The sequence below is a fragment of the Schistocerca serialis genome, unplaced genomic scaffold (genome assembly GCF_023864345.2).
Source record: "Schistocerca serialis cubense isolate TAMUIC-IGC-003099 unplaced genomic scaffold, iqSchSeri2.2 HiC_scaffold_1220, whole genome shotgun sequence".
NCBI classification, from domain to species: Eukaryota; Metazoa; Arthropoda; class Insecta; order Orthoptera; family Acrididae; genus Schistocerca; species Schistocerca serialis.
This window is the reverse complement of record NW_026047426.1, coordinates 77,501-88,547: the sequence shown is the minus strand read 5'-3', so window position 1 is coordinate 88,547 and position 11,047 is coordinate 77,501. Positions and strand designations below refer to the sequence as shown.

At 55.1% G+C, this 11,047-nt stretch overlaps 2 non-coding genes and 1 pseudogene across 2 annotated transcripts; all 3 read left to right on the top strand.

Moving 5' to 3' along the window:
- Positions 1-5,717: 5,717 nt before the first annotated feature.
- LOC126435850 (small subunit ribosomal RNA) lies at positions 5,718-7,626 on the top strand. The gene has a single exon (XR_007580239.1). It is a non-coding gene; the product is annotated as a small subunit ribosomal RNA (ribosomal RNA).
- A 353-nt stretch (positions 7,627-7,979) lies between these two features.
- LOC126435849 (5.8S ribosomal RNA) lies at positions 7,980-8,134 on the top strand. The gene has a single exon (XR_007580238.1). It is a non-coding gene; the product is annotated as a 5.8S ribosomal RNA (ribosomal RNA).
- Positions 8,135-8,322: 188 nt separating this feature from the next.
- The window catches only part of LOC126435858 (large subunit ribosomal RNA), a 6,945-nt pseudogene continuing 4,220 nt past the window's right edge, over positions 8,323-11,047 (top strand).

Genomic DNA, 11,047 nt, shown 5'->3' with positions numbered 1-11,047 from the left:
GCGCGTTGTGTTCTGCCGCGCTACAGCGTATCGCTTTGCCGGCCGGCGATGGGTGCCGTGATGGGTGCCGGACGGTCGATGTCGGCCCACCGGCCGGCGCGACGCGTGGAGGCGGCGTCGGCGGGCGGCGCCCGGCGGTCGACGGTTCGTTTTCGCCGTCCCCCCCCGGCGTGTGGTAACACAGCGTCCACCGCCGTACGGTGAACTACAATACCCCTATACACTATGGATGTGAAATAAAATATAATAACACATGATGCTCCGCAAGAAAATAGACTTGGGATAGGGTGTGTCGTTGGCAAGTCCCCGGGGCGGCTAGTGTGGGTGGTGATAAGTCCGTAGGGGTGAGGGGCGAGGTATCACGACGCACTCGCGCGCGCCCCCTCGTACCGACGACATGACTGTCCACAGTAAACATTCGACACCTCCATCTACAGGGATCCGACGGAACTACGCCAACCATGCTGGCAAAACAGTATCGCCATCTATGCGAATCTGACAACACTAGGTCCGCCATGTCGAGCGCACCACAAAACATACCGCCATCTGTAGGTCTCCCTCAGCATGAGCTCCTGCAACGACGATACCGCCATCTATGGGACGCCAAGCCGACTAAGACATCGATGGGCCCACAGTGCCCATCTTTCGACGCCACCCACAAAGCATGCAGCCTGTGTCGACCACAGCACCCAAACGCCAGTGCCTCTGCCGCACGAAGTCGTGGACCGGCAATCACACCACCCGCACCCGCTCGTGCCCCACCCCAACCGCCAAACTCGCAACGCCAGCGGATGAACGGCGGAAGTTTCCCGCAGTCGTAATGTGCAATCCACACCTATAACTTGCGTTTCATGAAGAGTTATGTCCAATATGCGACATTCCCGCTGTCCCTATACATGAGCTGCGAGCTGTACCACGTACAAGCTACAGACGCGATCGCATTGCTCACTGTACGGATTCCCCATGCCGAGCGATCAGCTAGGAAGCGCCCCATCCACGTCGGTACCCTTGGGCGTTGCACTCGCAGTCGCAAAAAACGTTGGGCAAATATATTTCTCCGATGCTGAGCGATCAGCTAGGAAGCGCCCCATCCATGTCGGTACTCGTACGCGTCGCACTCGCAGTCGCAAAAAACGCTGGGCAAATATATTTCTCGGAAGAGTAATGACAGTCCGAGCCTCCTGCGTGGGAAGAGTCTTTCTAGGCCCTGACCCACGGGAAGCGTGTAGCTTCCCCCATCCCGGACATTTCACGTCGTCACACTACCGGTATTGACTAATAGACTGATTGCTGATAATCATTAGCCACACACTGGGGGAAACGGCCGACAGGGGCGGCAACATAGTGGAGCCGCAGTGTCACTAATGTACAGAGATAGAACAGTTTCGACTGGAACCAGAGTAACCGTATACACGGCACTGATTAGTAATAGATGCAGAGCCATCAGAATACAGATAATATATACAACCGTCCCTATACATGCTGAAAGACTCTGCACACAATGAGAACCACACGTCAGCCAGACACTATCACACACTACTCTCTGCCTCTAACAGGCACACACACAATATCTAACCACCAGCATGGAAGAACATCCGGTGCATCCTCTCCGCCACATTACACAATCCACACTATCATAACCAGACCGGGAGGTCCACCCAGAAAACAGAATATCCCACCCTTCCGACATCCGCCATTGCTCAGCTAAGCCACGAACACCCACACATGTCCTACACAGGGGTGCACCCAACATCACAATACTGCCTCCTGTCACAGTACACAAACAATGGCAGGAATGAAAGACACAGATCTGCCACAACCTTGGAATCGGAGCGCCGCCTGTCATGAGCCACAAGTGCATCCTGACGTGACAAATCGGATGATCCCGCAGGCATGCACTTACGATAATCACTATCAACGAACCTGCCGCCCCCTCCCCCCCCAAAATACACCTTTCCCTACAACGTGTACCTTAACCTAAGCTATATTGTACCTTAACCTAAGCGATATTGTACCTTAACCTAAGGTATATCGTACCTTAACCTAACCTACATTGCGCCTTCACCTAACCTACGTTGTACCTTAACCTAACCTACGTTGTACCTTAACCTAACCTACGTTGTACCTTAACCTAACCTACGTTGTACCTTAACCTAACCTACGTTGTACCTTAACCTAACCTACGTTGTACCTTAACCTAACCTACGTTGTACCTTAACCTAACCTACGTTGTACCTTAACCTAACCTACGTTGTGCCTTAACCTAACCTACGTTGTGCCTTAACCTAACCTACGTTGTGCCTTAACCTAACCTACGTTGTGCCTTAACCTAACCTACGTTGTGCCTTAACCTAACCTACGTTGTGCCTTAACCTAACCTACGTTGTGCCTTAACCTAACCTATGTTGTGCCTTAACCTAACCTATGTTGTGCCTTAACCTAACCTATGTTGTGCCTTAACCTAACCTATGTTGTGCCTTAACCTAACCTATGTTGTGCCTTAACCTAACCTATGTTGTGCCTTAACCTAACCTATGTTGTGCCTTAACCTAACCTATGTTGTGCCTTAACCTAACCTATGTTGTGCCTTAACCTAACCTATGTTGTGCCTTAACCTAACCTATGTTGTGCCTTAACCTAACCTATGTTGTGCCTTAACCTAACCTATGTTGTGCCTTAACCTAACCTACGTTGTGCCTTAACCTAACCTACGTTGTGCCTTAACCTAACCTACGTTGTGCCTTAACCTAACCTACGTTGTGCCTTAACCTAACCTACGTTGTGCCTTAACCTAACCTACGTTGTGCCTTAACCTAACCTACGTTGTGCCTTAACCTAACCTACGTTGTGCCTTAACCTAACCTACGTTGTGCCTTAACCTAACCTACGTTGTGCCTTAACCTAACCTACGTTGTGCCTTAACCTAACCTACGTTGTGCCTTAACCTAACCTACGTTGTGCCTTAACCTAACCTATGTTGTGCCTTAACCTAACCTATGTTGTGCCTTAACCTAACCTATGTTGTGCCTTAACCTAACCTATGTTGTGCCTTAACCTAACCTATGTTGTGCCTTAACCTAACCTATGTTGTGCCTTAACCTAACCTATGTTGTGCCTTAACCTAACCTATGTTGTGCCTTAACCTAACCTATGTTGTGCCTTAACCTAACCTATGTTGTGCCTTAACCTAACCTATGTTGTGCCTTAACCTAACCTATGTTGTGCCTTAACCTAACCTACGTTGTGCCTTAACCTAACCTACGTTGTGCCTTAACCTAACCCATATTGTACCTTAACCTAACCCATATTGTACCTTAACCTAACCCATATTGTACCTTAACCTAACCCATATTGTACCTTAACCTAACCCATATTGTACCTTAACGTAACCTAATTTGTGCCTTAACGTAACCTAATTTGTGCCTTAACGTAACCTAATTTGTGCCTTAACGTAACCTAATTTGTGCCTTAACGTAACCTAATTTGTGCCTTAACGTAACCTAATTTGTGCCTTAACGTAACCTAATTTGTGCCTTAACGTAACCTAATTTGTGCCTTAACGTAACCTAATTTGTGCCTTAACGTAACCTAATTTGTGCCTTAACGTAACCTAATTTGTGCCTTAACGTAACCTAATTTGTGCCTTAACGTAACCTAATTTGTGCCTTAACGTAACCTAATTTGTGCCTTAACGTAACCTAATTTGTGCCTTAACGTAACCTAATTTGTGCCTTAACGTAACCTAATTTGTGCCTTAACGTAACCCATGTTGTGCCTTAACGTAACCCATGTTGTGCCTTAACGTAACCCAATTTGTGCCTTAACGTAACCCATGTTGTGCCTTAACCTAACCTATATTGTGCCTCAACCTAACCTATATTGCGCCTTAACCTGACGCACGTTGTCGCTGAACCTGCTCTGTAATTGTTATGCAACTCGTTAAATTAGTGTAGTGTTGCCTAACCGCAACCCTCGCAATATAGTTCGCTATTCGCACTGCCCGGTCCCCTGTGTATCGCGTCATGTTAAACACCTTGCAGGTGTTGCTGACTTTCCACATGCTCCTGCTATACACTGTAATGTGGATAGCAGCAGGACGTACATGCCCCCCCCCCTTCCCCCCTGCCTTCGCAAGCTGGTCGTTGAGAAGTTTGCATGTTCAATGCCCTTCGCATGCCGACGTACTCAGCCTACGTTGTGGTACGGCCTGTCACCTGTCCGCCGATGTACGCAAAACCCACAAACTGTACTGCACATTGGTCCGTATGTACTGAATGATACATCGTGGCACATGTGTGACCGTACGACGACTGCGCCTAGCAACGGCAGACCATACAGTCCAAATATTGTGCACGCAGCTACGTGTCGTCTCCCTATAAGAGCTGGATTGCAGTGTGGTACGCCATTCAGACGTGTGGGAGGAACGGACGCCCTGGATGGCGATCAGCATGAGCAGTCTGTTGATGTAGTGGAGCGTGTATTCGGACGTAGTCGTCTCTTCTCACACACCGTGATAGCATGTTGCACCGCGTTCCACATCTGCGACATCCTGCAGAGGCCGGCTGACAGTCGTTCGCGCAATGGACACCGCATACGTACGGGGGCTACCTTCCACGTGTTCTCGAGGCGTGCACATGTTGTTGCGTCTATGTGGGCAGACGTAGTGTGTTGTGACACCTGACACAGGCATGCAATACTCGTTGCAAATGGCGATGGACGTCTACGTTTGCTGGTGACGTTACGCAAATGAACAACAGGTAACCCGTTGTGGTGCGGTTGTTCTCGCTAGAGGTGAATCAGTGTTGGCGACGATCGGTCGAGCTATTAACCGGTTGTTTCAGGGATACCCACCATGCCCACGAACGTGAAAGGGGACCCACCATGCCCACGAACGCGAAAGGGGATCTGGGTGTGAGGCGATACGCGGCGGTGGCTGGGTGGGACCGTCCCCGGCCGGTGAGGGGGGGCCGCCCGGCGTGCTGGCAGCGCGGTGCGTGGGCGCACGCGCTACAGCCGGCTGGTGGGGGCGGCCAGTGGCAGGCGCGCCGGCCGACGGACGCGGCAGGCGGCGCAGCTGCGCGCCGGCGCCCCCTGCTCGCGGCGCCTTGCGGCCAAAGTAGGTCCTCGCGGGCCCGGTGCGAAGCGCGGTGGCCATCTGCAGTGTGCTGGTCCGATTGAGGACTGTGTGCGCTGAGGATGCGCCGCCGCCCGGCGCTCGGCGCCGCGACGCCGTCTGCTGCTCGGTCGCCCCAGCGGTTCTCGCAGGTGGTTTGTATCGCAGCTGTGCGGACGTGTTGGCGCGTGCGCTGTGCTGGGAGAGTTCGCTTCGGCACCCAAGTGGGGCTTTTGTCCTTCTGTGGCGCTGGCGTTGGAGCTGCCGGTCACCGTAGGTGGCGCGTGTTGTCTCCCGCCGGCAATGCCACGACAGCACGCTCCCGGGCCTCTGTCGGCAGCGGCAAGCTCAGTTGGGAGCACGGGTGGTCGCACCTAAAGCGTCTACTCGCCTAACTCCGGGCGATTGCGCCTCTCTCGAACCCGACCAAGTACTTAGGACGGCGCTGCGCGCCGCCGGGACCTGAGAGGGTTTCGAGGTGTGTTGTGCAGGGGAGCTCAGCCTCCTCCTGTTTGCAGAATAATTGAGCGGACGCTTGCGTGTTCGCGCGGGCCCCCGGGACACACTCCCGGGCGGCCGGCTGCTCAGCTCTAGTTGACGCAGCTCCCTGGTTGATCCTGCCAGTAGTCATATGCTTGTCTCAAAGATTAAGCCATGCATGTCTCAGTACAAGCCGCATTAAGGTGAAACCGCGAATGGCTCATTAAATCAGTTATGGTTCCTTAGATCGTACCCACGTTACTTGGATAACTGTGGTAATTCTAGAGCTAATACATGCAAACAGAGTCCCGACCAGAGATGGAAGGGACGCTTTTATTAGATCAAAACCAATCGGTCGGCTCGTCCGGTCCGTTTGCATTGGTGACTCTGAATAACTTTGGGCTGATCGCACGGTCCTCGTACCGGCGACGCATCTTTCAAATGTCTGCCTTATCAACTGTCGATGGTAGGTTCTGCGCCTACCATGGTTGTAACGGGTAACGGGGAATCAGGGTTCGATTCCGGAGAGGGAGCCTGAGAAACGGCTACCACATCCAAGGAAGGCAGCAGGCGCGCAAATTACCCACTCCCGGCACGGGGAGGTAGTGACGAAAAATAACGATACGGGACTCATCCGAGGCCCCGTAATCGGAATGAGTACACTTTAAATCCTTTAACGAGTATCTATTGGAGGGCAAGTCTGGTGCCAGCAGCCGCGGTAATTCCAGCTCCAATAGCGTATATTAAAGTTGTTGCGGTTAAAAAGCTCGTAGTTGGATTTGTGTCCCACGCTGTTGGTTCACCGCCCGTCGGTGTTTAACTGGCATGTATCGTGGGACGTCCTGCCGGTGGGGCGAGCCGAAGGCGTGCGACCGCCTCGTGCGTGCTCGTGCGTCCCGAGGCGGACCCCGTTGAAATCCTACCAGGGTGCTCTTTATTGAGTGTCTCGGTGGGCCGGCACGTTTACTTTGAACAAATTAGAGTGCTTAAAGCAGGCAAGCCCGCCTGAATACTGTGTGCATGGAATAATGGAATAGGACCTCGGTTCTATTTTGTTGGTTTTCGGAACCCGAGGTAATGATTAATAGGGACAGGCGGGGGCATTCGTATTGCGACGTTAGAGGTGAAATTCTTGGATCGTCGCAAGACGAACAGAAGCGAAAGCATTTGCCAAGTATGTTTTCATTAATCAAGAACGAAAGTTAGAGGTTCGAAGGCGATCAGATACCGCCCTAGTTCTAACCATAAACGATGCCAGCCAGCGATCCGCCGCAGTTCCTCCGATGACTCGGCGGGCAGCCTCCGGGAAACCAAAGCTTTTGGGTTCCGGGGGAAGTATGGTTGCAAAGCTGAAACTTAAAGGAATTGACGGAAGGGCACCACCAGGAGTGGAGCCTGCGGCTTAATTTGACTCAACACGGGAAACCTCACCAGGCCCGGACACCGGAAGGATTGACAGATTGATAGCTCTTTCTTGATTCGGTGGGTGGTGGTGCATGGCCGTTCTTAGTTGGTGGAGCGATTTGTCTGGTTAATTCCGATAACGAACGAGACTCTAGCCTGCTAACTAGTCGCGTGACATCCTTCGTGCTGTCAGCGATTACTTTTCTTCTTAGAGGGACAGGCGGCTTCTAGCCGCACGAGATTGAGCAATAACAGGTCTGTGATGCCCTTAGATGTTCTGGGCCGCACGCGCGCTACACTGAAGGAATCAGCGTGTCTTCCTAGGCCGAAAGGTCGGGGTAACCCGCTGAACCTCCTTCGTGCTAGGGATTGGGGCTTGCAATTGTTCCCCATGAACGAGGAATTCCCAGTAAGCGCGAGTCATAAGCTCGCGTTGATTACGTCCCTGCCCTTTGTACACACCGCCCGTCGCTACTACCGATTGAATGATTTAGTGAGGTCTTCGGACTGGTACGCGGCATTGACTCTGTCGTTGCCGATGCTACCGGAAAGATGACCAAACTTGATCATTTAGAGGAAGTAAAAGTCGTAACAAGGTTTCCGTAGGTGAACCTGCGGAAGGATCATTACCGACTAGACTGCATGTCTTTCGATGTGCGTGTCGTGTCGCGCAACACGCAGCTACCTGTACGGCTCGCAGTAGCCGTGCGCCGCGTGCGGAACCACGCGTTCGTCTCAAAACTAACGGCAATGTTGTGTGGTACGAGCGCTGAAGCGCTGGAGCGGCTGGCCTGCGGCACCTGGCGCCTGGCGCCGGTTTTGAATGACTTTCGCCCGACTGCCTGTCCGCTCCGGTGTGGAGCCGTACGACGCCCATCGGCCGTGAGGCCGTTGGACACTGAACGCTGGAACAGGGCCGCCACACGCCTCAGTCCCGCCTATGCAACTGTCTCGAAAGAGATGGTGGAAACTATGAAAAGATCACCCAGGACGGTGGATCACTCGGCTCGTGGGTCGATGAAGAACGCAGCAAATTGCGCGTCGACATGTGAACTGCAGGACACATGAACATCGACGTTTCGAACGCACATTGCGGTCCATGGATTCCGTTCCCGGGCCACGTCTGGCTGAGGGTCGGCTACGTATACTGAAGCGCGCGGCGTTTGCCCCGCTTCGCAGACCTGGGAGTGTCGTGGCCGCCTGTGGGGCCGGCCGCGTCTCCTTAAACGTGCGATGCGCGCCCGTCGCCTGGCGGTTCGCATACCGGTACTTACTCGGTAGCGTGCACAGCCGGCTGGCGGTGTGGCGTGCGACACCTCGTACAACGACCTCAGAGCAGGCGAGACTACCCGCTGAATTTAAGCATATTACTAAGCGGAGGAAAAGAAACTAACAAGGATTCCCCCAGTAGCGGCGAGCGAACAGGGAAGAGTCCAGCACCGAACCCCGCAGGCTGCCGCCTGTCGTGGCATGTGGTGTTTGGGAGGGTCCACTACCCCGACGCCTCGCGCCGAGCCCAAGTCCAACTTGAATGAGGCCACGGCCCGTAGAGGGTGCCAGGCCCGTAGCGGCCGGTGCGAGCGTCGGCGGGACCTCTCCTTCGAGTCGGGTTGCTTGAGAGTGCAGCTCCAAGTGGGTGGTAAACTCCATCTGAGACTAAATATGACCACGAGACCGATAGCGAACAAGTACCGTGAGGGAAAGTTGAAAAGAACTTTGAAGAGAGAGTTCAAAAGTACGTGAAACCGTTCTGGGGTAAACGTGAGAAGTCCGAAAGGTCGAACGGGTGAGATTCACGCCCATCCGGCCACTGGCCTCCGCCCTCGGCAGATGGGGCCGGCCGCCCGCGCGGAGCAATTCGCGGCGGGGTCGTGTCCGGTTGCCTTTCCACTCGCCGCGGGGCGGGGCCGTTCCGGTGTGCGGTGGGCCGCACTTCTCCCCTAGTAGGACGTCGCGACCCGCTGGGTGCCGGCCTACGGCCCGGGTGCGCAGCCTGTCCTTCCGCGGGCCTCGGTTCGCGTCTGTTGGGCAGAGCCCCGGTGTCCTGGCTGGCTGCCCGGCGGTATATCTGGAGGAGTCGATTCGCCCCTTTGGGCGCTCGGGCTCCCGGCAAGCGCGCGCGGTTCTTCCCGGATGACGGACCTACCTGGCCCGGCCCCGGACCCGCGCCGCTGTTGGCTCGGGATGCTCTCGGGCGGAATAATCGCTCCCGTCAGCGGCGCTTCAGCTTTGGACAATTTCACGACCCGTCTTGAAACACGGACCAAGGAGTCTAACATGTGCGCGAGTCATTGGGCTGTACGAAACCTAAAGGCGTAATGAAAGTGAAGGTCTCGCCTTGCGCGGGCCGAGGGAGGATGGGGCTTCCCCGCCCTTCACGGGGCGGCGGCCTCCGCACTCCCGGGGCGTCTCGTCCTCATTGCGAGGTGAGGCGCACCTAGAGCGTACACGTTGGGACCCGAAAGATGGTGAACTATGCCTGGCCAGGACGAAGTCAGGGGAAACCCTGATGGAGGTCCGTAGCGATTCTGACGTGCAAATCGATCGTCGGAGCTGGGTATAGGGGCGAAAGACTAATCGAACCATCTAGTAGCTGGTTCCCTCCGAAGTTTCCCTCAGGATAGCTGGTGCTCGTACGAGTCTCATCCGGTAAAGCGAATGATTAGAGGCCTTGGGGCCGAAACGACCTCAACCTATTCTCAAACTTTAAATGGGTGAGATCTCCGGCTTGCTTGATATGCTGAAGCCGCGAGCAAACGACTCGGATCGGAGTGCCAAGTGGGCCACTTTTGGTAAGCAGAACTGGCGCTGTGGGATGAACCAAACGCCGAGTTAAGGCGCCCGAATCGACGCTCATGGGAAACCATGAAAGGCGTTGGTTGCTTAAGACAGCAGGACGGTGGCCATGGAAGTCGGAATCCGCTAAGGAGTGTGTAACAACTCACCTGCCGAAGCAACTAGCCCTGAAAATGGATGGCGCTGAAGCGTCGTGCCTATACTCGGCCGTCAGTCTGGCAGTCATGGCCGGTCCTTGCGGCCGGCCGCGAAGCCCTGACGAGTAGGAGGGTCGCGGCGGTGGGCGCAGAAGGGTCTGGGCGTGAGCCTGCCTGGAGCCGCCGTCGGTGCAGATCTTGGTGGTAGTAGCAAATACTCCAGCGAGGCCCTGGAGGGCTGACGCGGAGAAGGGTTTCGTGTGAACAGCCGTTGCACACGAGTCAGTCGATCCTAAGCCCTAGGAGAAATCCGATGTTGATGGGGGCCGTCATAGCATGATGCGCTTTGTGCTGGCCCCCGTTGGGCGAAAGGGAATCCGGTTCCTATTCCGGAACCCGGCAGCGGAACCGATACAAGTCGGGCCCCTCTTTTAGAGATGCTCGTCGGGGTAACCCAAAAGGACCCGGAGACGCCGTCGGGAGATCGGGGAAGAGTTTTCTTTTCTGCATGAGCGTTCGAGTTCCCTGGAATCCTCTAGCAGGGAGATAGGGTTTGGAACGCGAAGAGCACCGCAGTTGCGGCGGTGTCCCGATCTTCCCCTCGGACCTTGAAAATCCGGGAGAGGGCCACGTGGAGGTGTCGCGCCGGTTCGTACCCATATCCGCAGCAGGTCTCCAAGGTGAAGAGCCTCTAGTCGATAGAATAATGTAGGTAAGGGAAGTCGGCAAATTGGATCCGTAACTTCGGGATAAGGATTGGCTCTGAGGATCGGGGCGTGTCGGGCTTGGTCGGGAAGTGGGTCAGCGCTAACGTGCCGGGCCTGGGCGAGGTGAGTGCCGTAGGGGTGCCGGTAAGTGCGGGCGTTTAGCGCGGGCGTGGTCTGCTCTCGCCGTTGGTCGGCCTCGTGCTGGCCGGCGGTGCAGGATGCGCGCGCCTGCGCGGCGTTCGCGCCCCGGTGCTTCAACCTGCGTGCAGGATCCGAGCTCGGTCCCGTGCCTTGGCCTCCCACGGATCTTCCTTGCTGCGAGGCCGCGTCCGCCTTAGCGTGCTCCTCCGGGGGCGCGCGGGTGCGCGGATTCTCTTCGGCCGCCATTCAACGATCAACTCAGAACTGGC